Below are 25630 nucleotides of genomic sequence, written 5' to 3'. Positions count from 1 at the left end.
CACCAGGAAAAAAGAAAAACTCTCCCCACTACCCCAAGTTGCTGCAAAATAAATAACCGAGTAATTCTAAAGGGCAGTTCCAGTTTGTGTAGGATGTGTGCATTTGTGGCAAATTGTGCGTACTGAAGTGTATTCTTTCATATTACAGAGATGAATGTGGAAGTACTTAACGTCACATGATTTTTTTAAAAGCATCGATTTCCAAACAGTTTTTTAAAGGCAACTCCCTACTAACACTCACATATCCACAAATCTGTGAATTTTTAATTTTTACATGCTTACAGCCAATGATATTACTAATATGACTAACCTTCCAACTCCCTATAGTAAGTGGCTTAGCAAAGTGTGTTTTTCTTCGATTTCTTTGAAAAACACATATAACCTGACATTCTCGAAGGGAAAAGGTAGATCCTTGGAGGCCAGTTCTAAAAGAAGTCAGACATCAGATGGCTCTCTCCATCCTACAAGGCTCTCTAGTGTCCTAAAAAAGCTCAGTGTACACTAAAACCATCTCTTATGATATAAAATGAGATCTGCTGGCGGGCCAAGGCAGCCCAGGTGTTTATTCAGGCAGCACATTCACTTCACCGGGAGGTGGGAGTTCTGGAATGCTCCTCATACAATGCTGTGTACACATTACTGTTGTAACTCAAGGAGGTAGTGTTCTGGAACCTTCTTACTCTGACATTAACGATGCAAGTGGGCAGGGCTAACTTCCACAAAATAATCATTGCAAATCTTAGGACAAGTCCCTCTTTGAAACCAGGCTACTGGGGCCGCTGGTGTCTGAGCAAAGCGCCAGAGACATCCTCCCAATGGAATGTTTAGACTGAAGCTGAAATCTATTTTGATTTTAGAATGATCCATTGTCACTGGCAATTTACCTGATTGTGTGTTCCTGGTGAAACCGCAAAGCCTTCTAGGTGCTAGGATTAGGTAGGATTTGAGAGAGGGGAAAGACAGTATTAGAGGAAGAAGGCAAAAAGCAGAAGGTGGTCCCAGCAGCTTTGAATTTACATTCAATCTGAGCAGAACACGCAGTTTTCACCTGGAGTCTCACCTCAGACTGGAATAACTACTGAGATACAGTTATCCTGTTACATAAATGGGCACCACATCCAGATTCAGAAAGGTATTCATTCACTCCAGCCATCAGGGGAAAAGTAGAATTTTTTCTTATTTAAGTGATTTGCATTAATAAATGGTAACATCAAGTGGGCATCCTTTTGAAAAATTTTGTTCTTGTTTTTTGAAGAAAAGGAAAGAGGTCATCTTGCTATCTCTCTTCCTCATGGTCAGACCCGCTGTCTGCAGTAGACGACATGGGTTAACAGGGCTATGACAATAAATGAATTAAATGACAATAAATAAATGAATGCCTCTTTCTTCAGAGCAGCGCAAAATATTTTCTTTCCCATAGACTGGAAATAAGGTTTGAAATCGCCTCGTTCTGTTGCAGGAATGGCTTTCCTCTCACCTGACGTGACATGACTGGCTTCTGATGAAAGGACCAAGCAGCAAAAGGTAAACTCATTCATCTGCTTCCTGCTTCCGCTGTGCATCTCTGTTCTGAGATGCCTGGTGCTTGTCTATTCCACAAGCAGGTTTATTGCCTGAAAAGGAAACCTCTCTAAAACACTTACTTTGATAAAGAAATTCTGTTAAGAATACCAGAGCACAAAGAACTCTTTGGGGCTTCACCAGATGCTTTGATATTTGTCCTTCCAAGAGTGTCTTCTAACCCCAGGATCTTAAAATGGGGAAGCAGCATTCACTTCAGACTCCTTTTCTTCCAAACCAACCTCTCAAAGTTAAATGGATATTTTCACACGCTGATAAGCGACACGGACTTAATACTGTGCTTTTCCAAGACCTACCTATGAACTGAAGCCTAGCCCCCAACCTTTTAGTGATTATTTAAATAAACGTTCACACCCAAGTCTAGCAACTGCCTATGTCTGCACCACTGCAATTGTTGAATTCCTTTCCTGGCCTTTCATGCAGATGCTCAGAAACAGGGTGGGGCTCCCTGCCCCTGCATGCCATGTCAAGGGAGACGGTGCTGCAAAGAAAATTCAATTAATCGTTCATAGTCCAGGGTTTCAGCATCCTTCACAAACACCTTTAAAATAATCCTATTGGTAGGAGTGCCACTATTTCTCATGTCAAGATTTAGACAAAAATCTCTGGTGTCAACCCAAATGTTCCGGGCACAAGTATGGATGACAGGGACTGGAATGAAGGTGACAAGTCAAGGAATTGGGAAAACCTCCCTCAAGAAGAGATGTGAGGAGGAGACAAGCTTTCCTGTTTATGGATGTCTCTGTTAAAGATTTTCTTTTCCTTAAAAAAGATTCTTTTTTTTTTTTTTTAACAGGTATGGTTATTTAGAAGTCAAATCCAACCCTCCTGAAGCATGCTGGCTTCCTTATGAGTCAGCAGGCCATGAGCAGTTCAGACAGAGTAAATGGGCAAGAGCTGTCTTTGGACACACCCATTTTGCTCATTCTCACTCTGATTTTTTTTTTAATCATCTTTATGCTACTTGGTGTCTGACTGCAGAACTTGCATCAAAAACGGCACCCTTCCATCTCCACCATCGCGGACTCAGGCTCCCAGGTGGAATCACTTCCCTTCAGCTCTTTTACTGAACACAATTGGATTAGAGCTCATTTCTTCCTCGATGGGCAACTCCTGTTTCTGTTTCTCTCCAGCCTGCATGTTATCAGCTTGACATTCCCTTCAGAGGCATATGACAAATCAAACTGTCCATCATCGCATTTATCAACGAAGGAGTTTTTTATTTCCAAGGACTGGTTTCGCCCACTCCCTTTACGATCATGGACACACCAAAAAAAAAAAAAAAACAACCATGTCTTGGGTTGGTTTTTTTTTTTTTTTTTTTTTGAGGCAGTAGAGTGGCATGAGATAAAGGAATAGATACAACTCATTCTAAAGACAGAAAAGCAACCGACAGCCAGGAAGCCAAGGGCAGTCTTAAAACATGATTTTAAAATACCTGGTGCCTACGCCCTAAACTTATAGCATTTATTTAAAAAATGACTACTAGCTTTGAAAAACTTTACCAAAAAATGAAGTAAATTATTTTTCATTCAATTATTTCATTATTTTCCCGTTCCATGTCTTTTTGCATGATTCAGCACTTTTAATTCAAAATCCTGCCAAGAAGTTAAAAGGTAAATGGAATATCTTTTGGGTGCCTTAAAGCTTCATACACTCTTTATTGAAGCCACCTGCTCTTCTGTTACTACAAGAGCATATCAGAAATACGGGGGTCACCGGTTTGCTGCTTTAACATCCAGTGACCACCTCAGAGCAGCGCAATTTTCCTCTTGGGCATCTAAGTGGCTCTGGGGGACGGAATGACCCACCGCAGAGGCTCACCCCATCTCGGGCTCACCCTACTCGCCCGGGAGCCACCAAACGCAGGCAAACTCGAATGCACCTGTCTAACCCCCATCAGCTGTAGCTACTAGCTCCACCTGATGTGTCTTTTCAACCTTTGTCAAGTATCTCAAGGCAACAGTTTCCTGAAGCCCTTCCCCCCCGCCCCCAAATCGAGGCTTTCGCTGGAGCCCCCAACCCGCGGGAGCCGCAAGAGGAGGTTGAGATGGAGAGAGACCTCGGACTCGCTCTGCAAACTTAACCTGCGCATTGCACGGACCCGCGTCCACAGCCGAGGACTCGCACGTCGCCCCTGCACTCTCTCCGCAGCATCCCACGCCCACACGGCACACTCACCTGCGGGAAGGCAAGCCGCGCGCTACCGCGGTCCAGTCTCCCGGCGCGACCTCCGCGGGCAAGCCTCCGTGCTGGGTGCCAGGAGCGCCCTCGGGGGTTGGCGGGGACCGCCGGCCGGCTCCGGGCAGGGCGGCGGGACGCCGGCAGCCGGCGGGAGGAGCGCTCCCGGGCGGGTCCGCGCCGAGCCCGAGCGAGCGGGCGAGCGGGGCGGGAGGGGCCATTTGTAACCGAGCAGACGCTACCACCGCCCCTTACTCGCGGGGGGCGGGGGCGGGCGGTCAGGTGACGGCGGCCCACCCTCCGCCGCCGAGCCGGGTGGTTCCTGCCCGGGAGGAGCCCCCTGGCGCGCTCTGATTGGAACTCCCGCCGCAGTGGCGGGGGGTGTGGGGAGAGGGGGGCACGTGACAGCCCGGCTCCGCGGCCCGGCGCGCCCCACCCCCGCTGGGTACCCCATCTTCCTCCTGGAAAAGCCGGGGGACACAGGGAAGGCGGGGGAGCAAGCGGGGGTGCAGGAGAGCCTACCAGCCCTTTTTGCCGCAGCTCGGGGTTTGCTCCCGGACCCTGAACCCGGAGAGGAAAGGTTCCCCTGCGGCCAGCCGGCCTTCACGGTCCTCCCAACCTGCCCTTGGCCGCAGTACCCTCCCCCACAACTCCAGGCACCGGCGCTCTGGATAGACCATCGCCACTCCGTAGATGCCGGTGGCACTTAGAAGTGGTTCTTTTTTTTTTCCCCCTTTTCTCTGCACACCGGCACAATGTGCTAGAGAGAACCCAAGACGATGCATTGCAGACACCGTCCAACTCGGAGGCCCGGGAGACCCCCCGGGGATGTCTGATGGCTCCCGGGTTAGTCTCAGAGGAGCTGGGGCCTGCTTCCTCTGGAGAAGGGGCACCACCGGAGAGCTGCAAGTCTCCGATCCTCTTCAGGAAGCAGGGGGGGAGGGTGGTTTAGAGGACGGTCTTGGGGTGCGAATCCAGTTTCCAGCCTGTGGGAACGCGTGGCTCATAGTAAAGGTCAGATTAAACTGCTAAGCTAGTGGTGCTGGCGAGGACGCGCCGCACGGTCGTGGGAAGCCCGGCTATTAATTACTCATAACCACCACTGCTTGTCTCAAGTGGGGGAATGGGGCCGTGGGAAAGCCCCCGGAGTTGCGCGCTGTGCTAGAGCCCCAGTGCTTCTGCAGAGCGAATGAATTCCGCAGCCTCTTTCCCACCTCCCTGAGGCCCTCTCACCCGGCCGCACCACCCTAGAAGGCAGGAATTCAGAGAAAATGCGGTGTCACGTTCCCCGCTGTGACCGCGGACGCGTCTGCGCCAACTCCAGCACCACGTGGGGGCGGTGAATCTGGGTGCCTGCTCCCCGCTTGCGTGGTTATGTGGGTAAACTTATAAGATTATTTGTTATAACGAGATTGGAGGAGGTCTGTCTCTACACTGGATTCTCTCAAACTTTAGTCCAAAGGAGTTTTGTACTCGGTTAGGGCGAGGTGGTTTCTAGCCGAGGCCGCCGCGGCGCTCAGTTGAGTCCAGGAAACCGCCGGGAGGAAGACCGAGGCCCTTAGTCCCTGGACGCTGTCGCCTCTGTTCGCCACTTCGACCTGCCCGGCAATCCGTCTTGCTCCCCCGAGGGAATTTCTAACAGGAATGTGACAGTGTGGAACCTTGACCCCTTGGTACCTGGGTTTCGCTGGGCAGGGAAAAAGTGGTGGGCAGACTGACCAACCCCCCAAAGGGCTTTACCCGTAAAGCTTCTGGCACAAATCTAGAGAGGGAGCCTTTGAGGAAGCCGACTCACTCGTAAATTGGGTGGGGAGAGAACTATCTGTTTTGAAAATGAAAGCCTTGCTACCATTACCTCCCCCACCACCCCGCTTCTCCAAACCGCAAAAGGTTGGGGGAAATCCCATCAGTAAAGTGTAAGGCTGTCGAGAGGAAAATGCTTGGTTAAAAATCAACACCTTTTTAATAGGAAGATGGGTAAGCTTTCCATTTCCAAGTGTTAATGATACCACTACATTAACGTTGGAGGTTGATGGTGACAGGAGAATCCCAGCCCACAGGACGCAGACAGACAGAATCTTCACAATTGAAAATGAAGTCTTCCTCCCTGCATTCACCCCCATCTGCCGATCCCAGTCAGCTACTCCATAAGGACTTGGGGGACCGAGAGGCTGTAACTCTGGGTAGGCAGCGGGGCCACTTGTTGCGGCATCGCCAGAGGAGGTGATTTCCAAGCGGATCTGGCGGAGATGCAGAGTTAAAATCCTTTCTCCCGGATGCAGACGTTCTAGAAGCCTCCGCAGGCGGCGAGCCTGACTCAGTGCCTCGAGACGTGGTGTTGGGGGCGGGGGGTTGTTGTTGTTGTTTGTTTGTTTTACTAGAACTCTGGGCCATCTTTGCGTGAAATGCTTTGTCTTGCACGTCTGGGAATTTACTCTGTGCGGTTACATGCGTACCGCGCGCACACCAACACATTCACACACACACACACACACACACACACACACACACACACACACCATCAGGGGATCGACCCGCTTGGGCGGAGGTGAGTGCCACAGACGCTTCGGACTTTCATGGGCTCTGCCCTTGGGAATCAGAGCGAGGGGGACGGCCTCGTCGTGGCTGCTGACCTGAGTCAGGTAACTCGGAAAGGCCCTTCTCCCGCCGCTCGGGGAGGAGGGAGCTGGGAACCGAAGTACCAGGGCGGTCCAGGTGCCCACACAGCGCCCGCCGCAGTGAAGGGCAGAGATTTCGGGAGGCCAACCGGACAAGAGCGAGCGGGTTCTCAGGGACTCCGAGTTCATTGTCTACCAGGTCACGCTCTGTTGAGAAAATGCGCGATACCCAAGAGGGAGTGAAAGAGAGAGAGAGTGACCAAGGGTCCGTGCAGGGCCGACTCACTCGCTTGGGGAGGGGGACGCGAGGCTTGTCCACACTGAGCTCGCGCGGTAGTCTCACCGGCGCCGGGCGGCCACCGAGACACTGCCTTCAGCATCCTCCGGTGGCACTCTAGCGAGTTTGTGGAGCAAAAGCCGAGCACAGGAGCCGCTCACTGTGGGTTTGGAGTGACCACGTCTTGGGATACGGAGAGCTGCCTCTGGGGTCTTCGGCACGGAGAGGTTAACAGAGGGAAGAATTTGTCCTGGTTTTTGACATAAAATGAGGCTGGTAATACTGAGCTCTCAGAAGAGTAATAAGAATTTGAAGGTGTGTAGAGTAGGGGTGGGAAAGGGTTAATGCTAGGTTTAGGACTACGATGGGTAATGCCCGACTTCAAGATCTCCCCCGTCTCAGGTCGCGCACTGGGAAGCTTAACCCAGGTGGAGGCACCTCCCCGCATTATGACACCTGGCGGTACCTTGCAACTCCCACATCCCTACGGCCAACCTCTTAGCGTCGGCTGGAACCCGCAAAAGTCTTTGCCTGCCCACGCCCCTTTAATGGACTCTTTTTGCCTTTTGCTTTTAATCCGAGGGCAGGTTAACGCCGACTGGGACCGCAGTGCGGCCGGCAGGCACCTCGCCTCGCGCCGCAGCCTCCTCAGAGCCGGGCGGGGACTGCGGGGCTGCTGCGGCAGCAGGGCCAAAGCCTTGCGGTGCCTCCCGCCCCCTCCCCCGCGGCCACACCTCAGTCGCGAACCGCCCCCCTCTTTCCGCCCCCCACCGCCACCCACCCAACACGGCCGCCTGCCCTTCCCCGCGCGCTCCCGGCGCCAGCCCCTCCACTGGCGGGTGGCAGTCAGGGGCTATATGCCCGCGTTCGTGCGCTGGCGTAGGGGAGCGTACGCGACGGCGACCCGCGACCCCACCACTGCGCCCAGCTCGGGGTCCACCCACGTGGAGCCCACCGGCCCTCGCTGGTCCCCCCGCGCCGGTCTCCGGACTGGGCTGAGGGTGCAGCTTTCGGAGCCCCTTGGTGCTCCCACCAGGCTCTGTCCATCCCAGTCTTTCCTCCATGCCAGGGTCTGGCAGGTAGGGAAGTCCCTTCGTCTCCCTTCCGCGCCCCCAGACATCCCCGGACAAAGCCGCCGGGCTTCCCGCACCGGCGCGGGAAGGAGGCTCCCCCTCCTCGTCCCCGCACTGACTAAGAGACTCGCGCGGAGAGCGCCTCCAGGCGCTGGGCTTGGTGCGGTCCCCGCCCCTGGCCTGCCAGCTGGGTGCTGGGCTGGGGCTGAGGGGGCCGCCTGCGCGGGGCGGGTAACCCACCCTGGGTTCCTCCAGCGCCGGCACCCGGCCGCCGCGGCGCTGCAGGAAGGAGGCCCAGCGGCGCCGGTTCCCCCACACCCACGTGCCCCGCGTGTGCGCGCCCCGGGCCTGCAGAAGCTACCCGGCTGGCGCCGCCAGGATTTCTGGGCGGCCCCACCCTCCCGGGCCACCACGCTTCGCTCGCAGCGTTCGGAGTCTCCTTGGCGCCTTTGCTGCAGCATCCAAGACCCGGCGCCGCGTCTGCCAGCTGGGCTGCAGAGCACGCCCGCGGGCCGCTGCCCAGAGGCCGCACCTCCCGCGCGCGTCCCGCACTCACCTTTTCCTGTGGAGGGTGGGATTCAGTCATTGCACCCTGGCTGTTCAGCCACCGCCCACGGCCTCCTGGAGAGAGCAGCAGGAGGGCGTTCCTGAGGCGCCAGCACCTTTCAGAAACCCTTCCCTGGCTTTCAGCACAGCACCTTCATCAGCTGGCCACCCTCCCCGACAGCATGGGAGGCGCAGCTCTCCCTTGGCTGTCTCTTTTTCACCACCACACCAGTGCCCACCTTATAGACACACACACACACCTGAGCACCGCAGGCCAAGGCCGGGATCGCTCTCCAACTCCTAATTCCAGCACTGTGCAGCGCACATCACGTCGCTGACAGCAAGGTGAAGGAGTGGCACTCAGGAGCTAGGTGGTTTCTTAAAAATTATGAAATAGCTTTCTGCCCCTAGTCATGGCATTTTAAAGAGGATTGTCCTTTATTAAAAAACAAAAATGCACAACAGTGTAAGGCAACTATAATAAAAAAAAATAACCCAGGGACATTTGCACTTTAAAAATAATATCAAAGTATTTTGAGCTGATGGTAGATTCATATGCAGTTTCAGAAACAATATAGAAGACATCTTGCGCACCTTTTACCCAGTTTTCCACAGTGGTAGCAATTCCCAGAACTATGGTAGTGTCCTAACCAGGATACTGGCATTGAGCAGATCCACTGATGGTACTTAGATTTCTTTGGTTTTACTTGTATTCGTCTGTGTATGTATTTAGTTTTATTCAGTTTTAACATATGTGTGGGTCCATAGCCACCACCACAGTCAAGGTAGGGAACTATTTCAACACACAGGATCCCTCTTGTTGCCTTTCTGAAGTCACACCTGGGGGAGAGGCGGCCTGGTCACCACTAATCATTTTTCTTTAGCTTTGTCATTTCAGGAATGTCATGTATAATGGTATTATATACTAGTACCTTTTTGGGCCAGTTTTATTCACTCAGCATAATTCCCTTAAAATTCATTCAAGTCATTGAATCAATAGGTCCTTCTTTTTATTTCAGGTCCTTCTTTTTATTGTGGGTTCTTCTTTTTATCCATGCCATGGAGCTACCATAATGGTAAACAGTTTGTTTAACCATTCATGTATTGAAGGGCATCTGGGTTGTTTCCAGATTTGCACTATTATAAACGAAACTCCTGTGAACATTTGCGTCTAGGATTTTGTGTGACAGTGGCTTCATTTCTCTGGGATAAATGCCCCAGAGGACAAATTTCTGGGTCATATGATCAGCACATTTTTAGTTTTGTAAGAAACTGCCATACTCTTTTCCAGAATGCCTGTGCCAACAGCAGTATATGAACGATTCAGCTTCTCCTCATCTTCCACAGCATTTGGTGTTGTCACTGTTTTTTACTTTGGTGATTTTGATAAATGTAGTAATATTTCACTGTGGTTTTAACTTGCATTTCTTTGATGGCTAATGATACTTACTATTTTTCATAGGCTGATTTGTTATCTCCATATCCTTTCTTGGTGATGTTTGTTCACACTTTTTGCCCATTTTCTTTTTTTTTTAAGTCTTTATTGAATTTCTTATAGTACTACTTCTGTTTTATGTTTTGGTTTTTCAGTTGTGAGGCATGTGGGATCTTAGTTCCTTGACCAGGGATTGAACCCACACCCCCTGCACTGGAAGGCAAAATCTTAACTGGACCACCAGGGACCAGCCATTTTCTAATTAGAGGTTTGTTTTTTTTCTTTTTTTTTTCCTGTTAATATTTCAGAGTCTTTTTTAAAAGCATGTTATTGAGGTATGATTGACATACAAAAAAACTGTACATATTTAATGTATACAAGTTGATGACTTTGGAGATAGATATATACCTGTGAAACTCTCAAACCACAATCTGTGCCATAAACACATCCATCACATCTAAAGGTTTCTTCCCACCTTCTTTATTATGATTAGTTTGTTGTAAGAACACAACATAAGATCTACCCTCTTAGCAAATTTTTAAATATATAACCCAGGCATATGCTAATAACTATCAGCCCTATGCTATACAGTAGAGCTCTAGGGCTTATTCATCTTGCATAACTAAAACTTTATATCTATTGACTAATAACCCTTCATTTCCCTTCCTCCCAGGCCCTGGTAAGCACCATTACACCCTCTACTTCTCTGAGTTTGACTAGTTTAGATTCCGCATGTAAGTTGAGTTGTCATGTAGCACTTGTCCTTCTGTCTGGCTTTTACTAAGTATAATATCCTTTAGGTTCATCCATGTTGTCACAAGTGCCAGGAGTTCCTTCTTTTTTAAGGCTGAATAATATTCCATGATAAGTATGTACCATATCTTTTTTATGCATTCATCCATTGATGAACACTTGGCTTGTTTCCATGTGTTGGCTATGTGAAAAATGCTGCCGTGAACATAAGATTGCAGAATATTTCAGTTCCTAAAGATATACCCCAAGTGGGATTGATGAATTAGAAGGTAGTTCTACTATTTTTTTTTAATTTTTGTAGGAACCACCATGCTATTTTCAACAGTAGGTGTATCAATTTGCATTCCCAACAACAGTGTACAATGTTTCCCTTTTATCCATATCCTGGTTAATACTTATCTTTTTTTTTTATAATAGCCATCCTTAAAAGTGTGAGGTGATAGCTCATTGTAGCTTTGATTTTCATTTTCCTGATGGTTAATGACATTGAGCATCTTTTCATTTATCTGTTTCTTATTTTCATGCCTTATTTTCAGAATGTCTTTTCACTTCCTTTGCTCATTTTAAAAATGGGGTTATTTGGGTTTCTGTTTTTTGCTATTGAGTTATAGGAATTTCATATATGATTTAGATACTAACCCTTTATCAGATACATGTTTTGTGAGGATTTTCTCCCATTCTGTAGGTTTTCATTTTGTAGATTGTTTATGGTGCAGATGCCCTTTAGTCTGATGTCCTCCCACTTGTTTTTTTTTGCTTTTATTACCTAGGCTTTTGGTGTTATATCCAAGAAGTCATTGCCAAGATCAATGTCAAGAAGTTTTTCCCCTATATTTTCTTTTAGGAATTTTATGGCTTCAGGTCTTCTGTTTAACTTTTTGATTTATGGTGTACAGATCCAGTTTCATTCTTTGTGTGTGGATATCCAGTTTTCCCTACACCATTTATTAAAGAGACTATTCTTCCCCCATTGTGTATTCTTCCCCCCTTTGTCAAAAATCAGGTGAACATTTACGTGTGTGCGTATTTCTGGTCTCTCTAATCTGTTCCATTGCTCTATATATCTGCTTTACTACAAGTACCAATACTATTTTTTGTTACTGTAGCTTTGTAATGTATTTTGAAATAAGGAAGTATGATGCCTCTGAATTGCTCAAAACTACTTTGGTATCAGTGTGATGCTGCCCTCATAAAGTGAGTTTCCCTCCTTTTCTATTTTTGGGGAAGAGTTTTTAAAAGATTGGTATTTAATTCTGCTTTAAAAGTTTGGTAGAATTGACCTGTGAAATCTGGTCTGGACTGTTCTTTGTTGAGGGGCTTCCCAGATGGCTCAGTGGTAAAGAATCCACCTACCAATTCAGGAGATGAAGAAGATGTGAGTTTGATCCCTGGGTCAGGAGGATCCCCTGCAGGAGGAAATGGCAACCCACTCAAGCATTCTTGCCTGGAAAAATCCCATGAATAAGGAGACTGGTGGCCTACAGTCCATGAGGTCACAAAGAGTGAGACGCAACTGAGCATGCACACATACACGCATGCGTGCATTCTTTGTTAGGTTTTTGATTACTGATTCAATCTCTTTAATATATCTAGTCAGGCTTTCTATTTCTTCTTGATTCAGGCTTAGTAGGTTGTATGTCTCTAGGAATTTATCCATTTCTTTTAGGTTGTCCAATTTATTGGTGTTTTTCATCCTCTTCACATGAGCTCTTACAAACAAAAGTTTCTCATTTTGAGAGATATAATTTATCATTCTTTCATTTTGTGGATCTTGCCTTTGTTATCAAGTCTAAGAACATTTGCCTGGCCCTAATTTTCGGTAGGTTTTTTCCTCCAACTTTTAAATAAATTTTATAGTTTTACATTTAAATTTTAATTCTGTGATTCATTTTGAGTTAGCATTTCTATGAAGTGTGAAGTTGCAGTTGAGGTGTCTCTCGTCTATGGTCCCAAGTTGTTTTAGCACCATTTGCTGAAAAAGCTATCATTCCTTCATTGAATTACTTTTGCACATTCATGAAAGGTCGGTTGGCATATACGTGTGGGTCTATTTTTGTGTTCTCTATTCAGTTCGATTGATCTATGTAGCTATCACGTGAGCAATACCACACCATACTGATTTCTGTGCTGCTGTGCTTAATCACTCACTCGTGTACGACCCTTTGCTTTGCGACCCCATGGACTATACCCCACCAGGCTCCTCTGTCCATGGGGATTCTCCAGGCAAGAATACCGGAGTGGGTTCCCTTGCCCTCCTCCAGGGGATCTTCCTGACCCAGAGATCAAAGCTAGGTCTCTCTCACTGCAGGTAGATTCTTCACCGACTGAGCCACCAGGGAAGCCTGTTGATATGTGTAGCCATGTATTAAGCTTTAATATCAAGTAAAGTGATTCCTTTTACTTTATGATTCTTATTTATGTATTTTTGGCTGTGCTAGGTCTTCATTGCTGCATGGGGGCTTTCTCTAGTTGTGGCAAGTGGGGGCTGCTCTTTGTCGTGGTGTGTGAACTTCTCATTTGTGTTTGCTTCTCTTTTACAGAGCGCAGGCTCTAGTGCGCGCTGGTCTCGGTAGTTGTGGTGGACAGGCTTAGTTGCCTCGAGGCATGTGGAATCTTTCTCTGCTAGGGGTAGAATGGGTTTTCTATATCTATCAAAAAAGAAAAAACAAACACCCTTGATGTGACTTTGATAGTAATTTATTTAAGTCTGTAGATCCTTTTGAGGAGAATATTGACATCTTTCCTATATTGAATCTTCTAATCCATGAACATGGTGTATCTATTCCTTTATTTAGGTCTTCACTGATTTCTTTCATCAGCATTTTGCAATATTCAGCATATAAATCCTGTTCATGTTTTATTAGATTTATACCTAAAGGTTTCATTGTTTTTGGATCAATTGTAAGTGATATTGTACTTTTAATTTTGGTTTTCACATGAGCATTGTTAATATAGAAATGCAAGTAATAATTTCTTTAATGGTTCTAGGACATTTCAGATGATCCATCTCATCTTTGCTGAGTTTTGGTGGTTTAGGGTTTTAAACAGTGGAAACAGTGTCAGACTTTATCTTTTTGGGCTCCAAAATCACTGCAGATGGTGACTGCAGCCATGAAATTAAAAGACGCTTACTCCTTGGAAGGAAAGTTATGACCAACCTAGATAGCATATTCAAAAGCAGAGACATTACTTTGCCAACAAAGGTCTGTCTAGTCAAGGCTATGGTTTTTCCAGTGGTCATGTATGGATGTGAGAGTTGAACTGTGAAGAAGGCTGAGCGCTGAAGAATTGATGCTTTTGAACTGTGGTGTTGGAGAAGACTCTTGAGAGTCCCTTGGACTGCAAGGAGATCCAACCAGTCCATTCTGAAGGAGATCAGCCCTGGGATTTCTTTGGAAGGAATGATGCTAAAGCTGAAACTCCTGTACTTTGGCCACCTCATGAGAAAAGCTGACTCACTGGAAAAGACTCTGATGCTGGGAGGGATTGAGGGCAGGAAGAGAAGGGGACGCCACAGGATGAGATGGCTGGATGGCATCACTGACTTGATGGACTTGAGTCTGGGTGAACTCCGGGAGTTTGTGATGGACAGGGAGGCCTGGCGTGCTGCGATTCATGGGGTTACAAAGAGTCAGACACGACTGAGCAACTGAACTGAACTGAACTGAACTGAGGGTTTTCAAGAATTTGATTCATTTCTTCTAATAAGTTAAGCATGAAGTTGTTCATGGTATTTCCTATTTTCCTTTTAATGATTACAATATAGTGATATCCTTAGTCTCATTCCTGATAAAGGTGATTTGTTTCTTTTCTCTTTTTATTTTTGTAAATCTTGCTGGGTGTTATCAATTTTATTGATTTTGTTGAAGAACCAGCTTTTTGTTTCATTGATCATTCCCTATTGTGTACTAATTTTCAATTTCATTTATTTTTGTTCTTCTCTTTATTTCCCCTTCCTTGTTCTTGCTTTGGGTTTATTTTTCTTTCCTTTTCTAGCTTTTTGAGACAGGAAGTTATGTTACTCATTTGAGATCTTCCCTGTTTTCTAGTGTAAGCATTTAGTGCCATTAATTTCTCTCTTGGAACTGCTTCAGTTGTGTCTCACAAAGTTTGACATATATTTTCATTTTTACTCAGTTTTTTAATAAATATTTAAAATTTATTTTGGAAATTCCTCTTGATCCATGAGGTTTTTTTTAGAAATGTGTTATTTAATTTCCAAGTGTATAAAGCTTTTTCTGTTATCTTTCTGTTATTCATTTCTGGTTTGATTTGATTAATGGTCAAAGAATACACTCATATGCTTCAGTGTTTTTAAGTTTGTTGAGATTTGTATTATGAGGAAAGATATGGCCTATGTATCATGGGCTCTTCTTAAAAAACTTGTATTCTGCTGTTGTTTGTTGGAGCTTTTCATTAATGTTAATTAGATTCTCTACTATTCTATTCTATTCTATGTCACTTTACTGTTGATTAGATGCAGTTGAGTTCTTCTATGTCCTTAATAATTCTCTGGCTAGTAGCTTTTATCATTTGCTGAGAACGCAATATTAAAAGTCCCCAACTTTAACTGTGGATTTGTCTATTTCTCCTGTAAACTCTATCATTTTTTGCTTCATATATTTTGAGGCTCTATGGTTTGCTGCATATACATTTAAGATTGTTATGTCTTCCTGGTAGATTGATCCTTTTCATTACATAATTTTCTTCTTTGTCTCTAATAATTTTCTTTTAAAAAAAGCCACACTTGCTTTTTTTTAAAAAAAGTAATATTTAAATGATATATATTTTTTTCATTCTTTTAAATTTCAACCTTCCTCTATCATATAATTTGAACATTCATGCACTTTTTCAAAGTTCTTTTTTTGGATGGCAGTTGGTGAAATTCTAAAAGTCATTTTGTCCAATAAAAAGCTTATGGTTTCATGACATTGGATTTGGCAATGATTTTTTGGTTATAATACCAAAAGCATTTGGAACAAAAGAGAAAATAGATCAATTTATCAAAATTTAAATTTTTATGCATCATGAGATACTATCAAGAAGGTGGAAAGACAACCCACAGAATGGGAGAATATATTTACAAATCACATATGTGATAAGGGATTATATAAAGAACTCCTACAACTGAACAACAAGAAAACAAATAACCCAATTCAAAAATTTGCAAAGGATTTGACTAGATATTTCTTTGAAGAAGACAAACAAATGCCAATAAGCACATGAAACGACGCTCAACATCCCTAGTTATTCAGTTCAGTTCAGTTCAGTCTCTCAGTCGTGTCTGACTCTTTGCGACCCCATGAATCACAGCATGCCAGGCCTCCCTGTCCATCACCAGCTCCTGGCGTTTACTCAAACTCATGTCCATCGAGTCAATGATGCCATCCAGCCATCTCATCCTCTGTTGTCCCCTTCTCCTTCTGCCCCCAATCCCTCCCAGCATCAGGGTCTTTTCCAATGAGTCAGCCCTTCGCATGAGGTGGCCAAAGTATTGGAGTTTCAGCTTTAGCATCATTCCTTCCAAAGAAATCCCAGGGCTGATCTCCTTCAGAATGGACTGGTTGGATCTCCTTGCAGTCCAAGGGACTCTCAAGAGTCTTCTCCAACACCACAGTTCAAAAGCATCAATTCTTTGGTGCTCAGCTTTCTTCACAGTCCATCTCTCCCATCCATACACGACCACTGGAAAAACCATAGCCTTGTCTAGACAGACCTTTGTTGGCAAAGTAATGTCTCTGCTTTTGAATATGCTATCTAGGTTGGTCATAACTTTCCTTCCAAGGAGTAAGCGTCTTTTAATTTCATGGCTGCAATCACCATCTGCAGTGATTTTGGAGCCCAAAAAGATAAAGTCTGACACTGTTTCCACTTTTTCCCCATCTATTTCCCATGAAGTGATGGGATCCTAGTTATTAGGAAAATGCAAATCAAAATCACAATGGGCTATCATTTCATACCCATTAAGATGGGGATTATAAAAAACAAAACAAAACAGAAAATAATAAGTGTTTCTAAGGATATGAAGAAATTGGACCCTGTACATTGCTGGTGGGAATGCAAAATGGTACAGCTGCTATGGAACACAATTTGGTGGTTCCTAAAATGTTAAACTTAGAATTACCATATGATGTAGCAATTCTATTTCTAGGTACATAACCAAAAGAATTGAAAGCAGGGGCTCAAACAGATATTGCACATCGGTATGCACAGAAGTATTATTCACAATAGTAAAAATATGGAAACAACTCAAATGTCTATCAACAGATTGATAAACAAAATGTGATATATACATAAGTGGAACATTATTCAGCCTTAAAAAGGAACGCAATTCTGACACATGCTACAACATTCGTGAACTTTGAAAATATTATGCTAAGTCAGAGAAGCCAGATACACAAAGACAAGTATTATGTAATTCCACTTAAATGAGATACTGAGAACAGGCAAATTTATGGAGACAGAAAGTAGAATAGAGATTATCATGGGCTGGGACAAGAAGGGTGTAGGGAATTATTGTTTCATAGGTAAGGAGTTTCTGTTTGAGGTGATGAAAATGTTCTGGAGATGGATAGTGGTGACATGCGTCAACACTGTGAATGTACCTAACGCCCCTGAATGGGACAACGGGACACCTAACAATAGCTAAAATGGCAAAACTTACATTGCGTATATTTTACTGCAATATAAGTGATCCAAAAAAGCTAATGGTTTGATTTGTCAGAAATATTTACCTACACTACAAAGGTGTTTCTATGCAACTAGCAAAGGCTCACTGTCAAGAGGTCCCCTCCACGCCACCCCCCAGTTTTGTTATTGTTTACTTTAGAGACCTGAATCTGTTTCACCCAGGTTTCCTGCTGCATCAATTAGAGAGTCTTTTTTTTTCAATCCTACAATGACAGGAATGAAAATAGCCAAGACGTATCGATGCTGCTGGCTCAGGAAGTATCTTCTCCTCTGTCTCCCCACTTATGTGGTCACTGAAAGCAACACTGACCTTGACCAACAGTCACCTTGCCAGTCCCATCGACTTGCCTCTTCAAAGACAAATATGAGGACTAAGTGAAACCTGCCTGAACTCTTAATTTTCCTTTGTTGTTTTTTTTTTCTTTCTGAGTCTATTTAACTTTCATTATTATTATGGCTATAGCATCACAAATATAAAATGCCTGTCTCACTCCTATCAAAAGGCTTAATTTTTGGAGATTTAAAAAAAAAACAGGGATTGTTCTTTGCCCACTAGGATTTGCTATATATTTGTAGGGTCCAGTGAAAAATGAAAATGCAGGCTCTTTGATCAAAAATTAAGAATCTCCATCAGGAGAAGCCAGTTACTTAAACCAAGTTCAGAGCCCTTTTGCGCAGCCTTTTGCAGCTGTCTGTCCATACATCAAAAGTCAACCCACCACCACTGGACTCCTGGGAAAATGTTTAAGTCAACGTAGCACCCTAAGCACATTGAGACCACATGTGTGGTTGCATTTTTATATACAAATAACACAAACAGGACACAAATCTTCCAATCGGCCATGTTGTTAGTCCTCAAAATTAGAGTGTGCTAATGAGTGGTCCCTGCTGAGCTGAGAGGCAGCACAAGAAAGTGAAAAGTCTATAAAAGTGGCCATATAAAAAAAAAGGTCTTCATTTTAATAAATATTTATCAAGCACCGACTGATGAACTTGGCCCTGAGCTAAGTGTTCTATAAGGGCAGATAGATCTGTCACCCTGGGCATTTCAGTCCGTCTTTGATACCTTGGTTCCCTGGGTTGTTCAATGGGTACAAAAGTATTGTTCACCCAAGAATCTTCAGAAAGTGAGATGACTCCAGAGGTTTAAGTTGAAATAACAGTTATAGTTCTGTTTTGAAAATTTTTAATAATGATATTTGTTAAAAGGGACATTATAAAAAATACAGAATGAAGCTAGATTATAGGGTCTCAGAGTAGACTATGATTTTTCTTTCTTAGCTTTCTTTCATCTGAACAACTCCATAGGAGATTCTATTCCCAGAAACCATACCCAGGTCCTCTAATATCTTCTATGAATTTATAGAATTTCATCCTTGAACTTCAAAGACCCAAAAACCAATAACAAGGAACTTTCTGACATACCTGGCTTTCCACAATTGATGCAGTCCTTTAAAAAAAAAAAAAGAGTCAACTGAATTGTTAGAAACTGAATTATATTTGAAATATACTAGAGAACTGGATATTAAAAGAAAACCTGCATTGGATCCTTTTGTACAACAAAGAATAATTTTTATAAAGTAAAAAATTACCCCTAATTTGCTTGATGTGAACACTCAGGCTTAAGCACAGACAGTTTTGTGACTGTAGAAATAGGAGCCCATTTAGATTACGCAATGGTTCCCTGTCTTCCTTTTCAGCTCCATCCAAGGATGTGCAGGTGTAAGGAAGAGGAGGAAAGGGTGGAAGGATGTCACCATACTTTGTCAATGTTCATAAGCCATTTCCCACCTGAGAGAAAAGCATTTTCCTAAGCTCCAGAAAACAATAGGACCCAGAGGCTTTAACGAGATCAACAGTGAAGTGACAATGGGAACACTTTTCAAGAAATACCCTGTGAAGAATAGCAACAAACATCAATCAAACCCAGAATTTTAGTTAGTTGGGGTGAGGTGGTGGGGTGTTTGGGTTCACAGGTCATCAGGCCCTTGGCTTTCAAACTGGAGCAGCCAAGTAGCTATCAAGAGATACACAGATTCTGAGATTCTACCCCATTCCAGAAGGAACAGGGACTAAAGCCGTATTTCTCTGTGGTCAAAGGGATGCTCACTGGAGGTAATAAAGCCAAGTGGCCTTTGGTCTAGAAGCTTTGGAAGGGTTGGAAGGAAAAGAAACCATGTTGAAGGCATAAAGAGAGAGAGTAGGCAAAGAAAATATGATTTCCCTCCCTTGGGGGGTACACACACTATATAGCCCTCTCCTCTTGACTGTGAACACAATTTATGAACATGATGGAATATCAGTTCCATGATTAGCTTCTGCAATATAGCAAGGATGTAATTTAGGTCCCCAAGCAGTTGATTTTGAGTTATCCAAAAAGGAGAGTCTCTTGGGTAGACTGATCTAGTCATGTAACTCCTTTAAATCTAGGGCTAGAATCTGAGAGAGAAGTCAGAAAGATTAAAGCTAACTAGCACTGGGCTTTCTGCTGGCCTCAAAGAATATGGAAACCATCATGAATTCTATCACTGTATGAAATGGAATCCTACCGACAAGCTAAGTGAGCCAGGAAAATGACATCAAGCTCCAGATGGGACTATAAGCCTGGCCAACTCCTTGATTCCACACCTGGAACACAGGATTCAGTAGAATGGTATCTGGGCTCCTGACCCACAGGAGATGTTGAGTTTATATTGTTTAAGCCACAAGTTTGTTGTAATTCATTAAACAGGGGAAAACTAATACACTAAGACTTCTGTTTGGAATGAGGGAATTTTAGAACACAAGAGGGGTATACAGGGTGTATGCCTCCCATGGGGTGTATACAAGTATATACCAAGACAGCAGAATCTGCTGAGGCCAACAGTGTTTGTGGGCACTGGTGTTTAGCTAGTCTACTACCCAAAACACATCAACCAATATCCTCTTTCAAAAGAGAATTAAGGCATGCCTGGGGCTGCCTCTGGAACAAATTACTTCCCTTAGAGCACATGGGTGCTACAATCTGGTGAGTCAGAATTAAGGACAAGTGACGTCCAAAGAGAACACTGCTCCTCCATCTTCAGGAATTTCAGGAATAATTATATATATTTTACCATCATTATTCAGTTAAGTCATAGAAGCATGCTTAGAACAAAAAATGATTTGATTACTTGTTCTCATAACTTTCTATTCACCGTGATGGTGAAGGAGATTTCCTGCTCTAAGGAGTACAAGGCCACTGAATGCTAGTGTCTAACACCAGAGAAGGCAATGGTACCCCACTCCAATACTCTTGCCTGGAAAATCCCATGGATGGAGGAGCCTGGTAGGCTTCAGTCCATGGGGTTGCTGAGTCGGACACGACTGACCGACTTCACTTTGACTTTTCACTTTCATGCATTGGAGAAGGAAATGGCAACTCACTCCAGTGTTCTTGCCTGGAGAATCCCAGGGACGGGGGAGCCTGGTGGGCTGCTGTCTATGGGGTCACACAGAGTTGGACACGACTGAAGCGACTTACCAGCAGCAGCAGCAGCAGCAGCAGTGCCTAACACTGATACATGAGACTGGCAGCAGTTTATTAGTCACGGAAACTCAGCGCAGGGAGAAGGACAACACACACCATGTAGGGCCACACGAAGGCACCATAGGAGAGCAAGTGAACCAGCAGTGGAGGTGGGAGGCAGGCTTTGCAGTCACGGGAGGTTGCGGGTGCTGCCAGGTTCTTGCTGAAGGATGTGATTGGTTTGTTTGAATAATTCCACAAACTGACAGGGAAGTGAACCCCATGAGACTGAGGATTCCACAGGGTGCAGCTGATCTGGCTGATAGAGGAACTAACCCAGAGGGAAGCCTCTCCTGCTGGGTGAGGGTGCGTATCCAGAGGGAACAGGGGAACTCACAGAACCCTCCGAAGCTCTGAGATGTCAGGCAGTATTTGAACTCTGAGGTCTTACAAAACATTACTAAAGCTTTCTAAACCTAAATTTAATTTAAAATGAGATCTGGAAAAATTAACCTAACAGATATGGATAAGTGTGCGTATCTTTCTACTCTAATCTAGTGAATACTGATGTCAGTTCCAAGGAAGTGAAATAAAATTGTTCATTATTTTTCTATTTTTGCCACAAACAACTAAAATTATATATGAATATCAGAAGTTAGTTTTCCATTTATTTTACTTACAATGTCTATTTCAAAATTTATTCAATTTAATAAGAGGGTACAGCATTTTTTTTCCTTTTTTTTCACTAATTGTGGCATTGGAGAAGACTCTTGAGAGTCCCTTGGACTGTAAGGAGATTAAACCAGTCAGTTCTAAAGGAAATCAACCCTGAATATTCTTTGGAAGGGCTGATGCTGAAGCTCCAATACTCTGGCCACCTGATGGGAAGAGCCAGCTTATGGGGAAAGACCCTGATGCTGGGAAAGATGGAGGGCAAGAGGAGAAAAGGGTGGCAGAGGATGAGATGATTGGATGGCATCACCAACTCAATGGACGTGAGTTTGAGCAAACTCCAGAAGATAGTGGAGAACAGGGAAGCCTGGCATGCTGCAGTCCATGGGGTCACAGAGTCGGACATGACTTAGTAACTGAACAACCAGAGTCACACATGACTTAAAAAGTGACAGCAAATTTCCCAGATAGAATAGGAGCAAAAATTATCAATAGCTTTCCTTCAAACCAGCAATAACAAATTAAACAATGAAACAGGAAAAAACCCCAGTTACAATAGCAATATAAAAAATAAAATGTTTTAGTTTGGGACAAAATATTCACAAATGATATGACTGACAAGGGATTAGTCTCCAAATTTTACAAACAGCTCATTAGACTTAATATCACCAAAACAAACAGTCCAATCAAAAATAGAAGACCTGAATAGACACTTTTCCGAAGAAGACATACATAGGGCTAAGAGGCACATGAAAAGATGTTCAATATCATTAATTATTAGAGAAATGCAAATCAAAACTACAACGAGACAGTTTCACCTTACACTAGTGAAAATGACCATCATCAAAAAATCCACAAACAATAAATGCTGGAGAGTGTGTGGAGAGAAGAGAATCCTTCTACACTGTTGGTGGGAATGTAAATTGGTAACACCACTATGGAGAACAGTATGGAGGTTCCTTAAAAAACTAAAACAAGAGCTGCCATCAGTTCAGTTCAGTTCAGTCGCTCAGTCGTGTCCGACTCTTTGCGACCCCATGAATCGCAGCACGCCAGGCCTCCCGGTCCATCACCAACTCCCGGAGATCACTCAGACTCACGTCCATCGAGTCAGTGATGCTATCCAGCCATCTCATCCTCTGTCGTCCCCTTCTCCTCCTGCCCCCAATCCCTCCCAGCATCAGAGTCTTTTCCAATGAGTCAACTCTTCACATGAGGTGGCCAAAGTACTGGAGTTTCAGCTTTAGCATCATTCCTTCCAAAGAAATCCCAGGGCTGATGTCCTTCAGAATGGACTGGTTGGATCTCCTTGCAGTCCAAGGGACTCTCAAGAGTCTTCTCCAACACCACAGTTCAAAAGCATCAATTCTTTGGTGCTCAGCTTTCTTCATAGTCCAACTCTCCCATCCATACATGACCACTGGAAAAACCATAGCCTTGACTCGATGGACCTTAGTTGGCAAAGCAATGTCTCTGCTTTTGAAAGAGCTGCCATATGACCCTGCAATTCTACTCCTGGGCAGATCTCAAGAGAAAAACATGGTCCAAAAGGATATTTTCACCCCAATGTTCATTGCAGCACTGTTTACAAAAGCCAAGACATGGAAGCAACCAAAATGTCCATCGACAGAGGAGTGGATAAAGATGTGGTACATATATACAATGGAATATTACTCAGTCACAAAAAGAATGAAATAATGCCATTGGCAGCAATATGGATGAACCTAGAGATTGTTAAGCTGAGTGAAGTAAAACAGATAACGATAAGTATCATATGACATTGCCTATATGCAGATACAAATGAACAAAAAAGAAATGATACAAATGAACTTATTTAAAAAACAGAAACAAACTCACAGACTTAGAGAATGAACTTGTTACCAGGGGAAATGGTGGGGTGAAAGGATAGTTAGGAAGTTTGATATCCACATGTACCCACTGCTATATTTCAAATGGATAACCAACAAGGACTTACTGTTTAGCACAAGGAACTCTGCTCAATGCTATGTGGCAGCCTGGATGGGGAGGAGTTGGGCAAGAATGGATACATGTATATGTATGGCTGAGTCACTCTGCTGCACACCTGAAACTATCACAACATTGTTAATTGGCTATACTCTAATATAAAATAAAAAGTTTAAAATGTAAACATAAATAAAATGCTTTGAAATAAATCTAAGAGCTGTATAAAATCAGTATGTAGATGATCATAAAACTTCATTGATGTGAATTAATGAAGAAACATACTGTGTTCTTGAATAGGATACCTTAGTATAATGCAGATATTTGTTTCAATGAATTAGTCTGTAAGTTTTACATAGGCTCAAACAAAAGCCTAACGGGATTTGTCCTGAAATTTAACAAATTTAACACTTGATTCTAAAATTAATCTGGAATGGAAAATGAATAAAATAGTCAGACATATCTTTTAAAAAGAAAAATAATGAAGGATCCCAAATACAAAAGATACTGTAAAGCTATAGTAACTAAAATTGTGACCCTGGCCTTGAAATAAACTAACTAATGAAACAGAGGCATTCAGATACAAATGCATACACGTAATTTTGTGTAAAAGAAATCAAGGATGTTTAACTCAGCAAGCAAAGTATGGATTACTAATGGTTAAGAAAATTTTCTAGTCATTTGGAGAGAAATAAACTTAGGTTTTATCTCTTGTCATAATGAAAATATTTCAGGTAAATTACAGAGTAATTCTTAGATAAATATGGAGCCATGAATTAGAAAGTTTACAGCTTTGGGAGTAAAGTTAGCACTGTTAAACGAGATACAAAATATAAAATACTGAAAAATTGTCCGTCTTTTAAAAAACACATGCTATTTTCCTGAAAAAAATTTGCAATATATATTTATAAATGAATTGATGTCCAAGTACATAAAAGTTATGAATTAAAGAAGAAAGTCAACACAGTCTAATTAAAAACGTGAATAAACAATTCACAGAAAAAGGAAAAACAAGTGGCCAGTAAATATGTGACAAAGCTCAATCTCATTTGATTGTAATATTGGAATTACAGTAATTTGGAAAATAAAAATTAAAACAATGAATTATCAGTTCTAACCCATCCAATTATTTATATGTCAATAAATATCCTGACTTGAAGAGGATAAGGGAGAAACATATACTCTTTACATTGCTTACTCCTTGGAAGGAAAGTTATGACCAACCTAGACAGCATATTAAAAAGCAGAGACATTACTTTGAGAACAAAGGTCCATCTAGTCAAGGCTATGGTTTTTCCAGTAGTCATGTACGGATATGAGAGTTGGACTATAAAGAAAGCTGAGCACCGAAGAATTGATGCTTTTGAACTGTGGTGTTGGAGAAGACTCTTGAGAGTCCCTTGGACTACATGGAGATCCAACCAGTCCATCTTAAAGGAAATCAGTCCTGAATATTCATTGGAAGGACTGATGCTGAAGCTGAAACTCCAATACTTTGGCCACTTGATGCAAAGAACTGACTCATTTGAAAAGACCCTGATACTGGGAAAGATTGAAGGCAGGAGGAGAAGGGGACGACAGAGGATAAGGTGGTTGGATGGCATCACTGACTCAATGGACATGAGTTTAGGTAAACTCCAGGAGTTGGTGATGGACTGGGAGGCTTGGCTTGCTGCAGTCCATGGGGTCGCAAAGAGTTGGACACAACTGAGTGACTAAACTGAACTGAACTCTACCTTGCTCTTGGGAGTGAATATTGATAGTTTTCTTCTTTTTGGAAGTCCATAGGTATTATGTTTTAAAATTTAAAAGAGAAGAAATTAATGAAATAGAAACTGGCAAAGAATAGAATAACTTAACATAGCTAATGACTTCCCTGGTGGATCAGATGGTAAAGTATCTGTCTACAATGCAGGAGACCCAGGTTCTATCCCTGGGTCAGAAAGATCCTCTGGAGAAGGAAATGGCAACCTACTCCAGTCCTCTTGCCTGGAAAACCCCATGGATGGAGGAGCCTGGTGGGCTACAGTCCATGGGGTCGCAAAGAGTTGGACGACTGAGCAACTTCACTTCCACCTTCCAACAGAGCTAAAACTTGGTTATCTTAAGAGATTAAAAAAAAAATTTGCAGCCAGACAGTTCAAGAAAAAAAAAAAGCAAGTTATCAGTATCATGAGTGAGAGAAAGGATATTGGTATAAGACCTAGAGGCATTAAAAGGATAATTTACAAATAACAACAACTTTATGCCAATATAGTTAATAAATTAGATAAAATGAATAAATTCATTGAGAAATACAAGTTACCAAAACAGAGACAAGGTGATAGAAAATATCTGAATAGTCACATAACTAAA

General features: G+C 43.5%; 1 long non-coding RNA gene across 1 annotated transcript; it reads left to right on the top strand.

Annotated features, from left to right (window-relative positions):
* The first annotated feature begins 9293 nt into the window (after nucleotides 1-9293).
* On the top strand, nucleotides 9294-17650 carry LOC147348118 (uncharacterized). The gene is made up of 3 exons (XR_015151016.1): nucleotides 9294-9352; nucleotides 9867-9979; nucleotides 17370-17650. It is a non-coding gene; the product is annotated as an uncharacterized LOC147348118 (long non-coding RNA).
* Nucleotides 17651-25630: the final 7980 nt, after the last annotated feature.

The sequence above is a fragment of the Bos grunniens genome, chromosome 22 (assembly GCF_055505025.1).
Source record: "Bos grunniens cultivar Pamir isolate PY7600 chromosome 22, Bosgru_T2T1.0, whole genome shotgun sequence".
NCBI lineage: Eukaryota > Metazoa > Chordata > Mammalia > Artiodactyla > Bovidae > Bos > Bos grunniens.
This window is presented reverse-complemented; position numbering and strand designations above follow the sequence as displayed.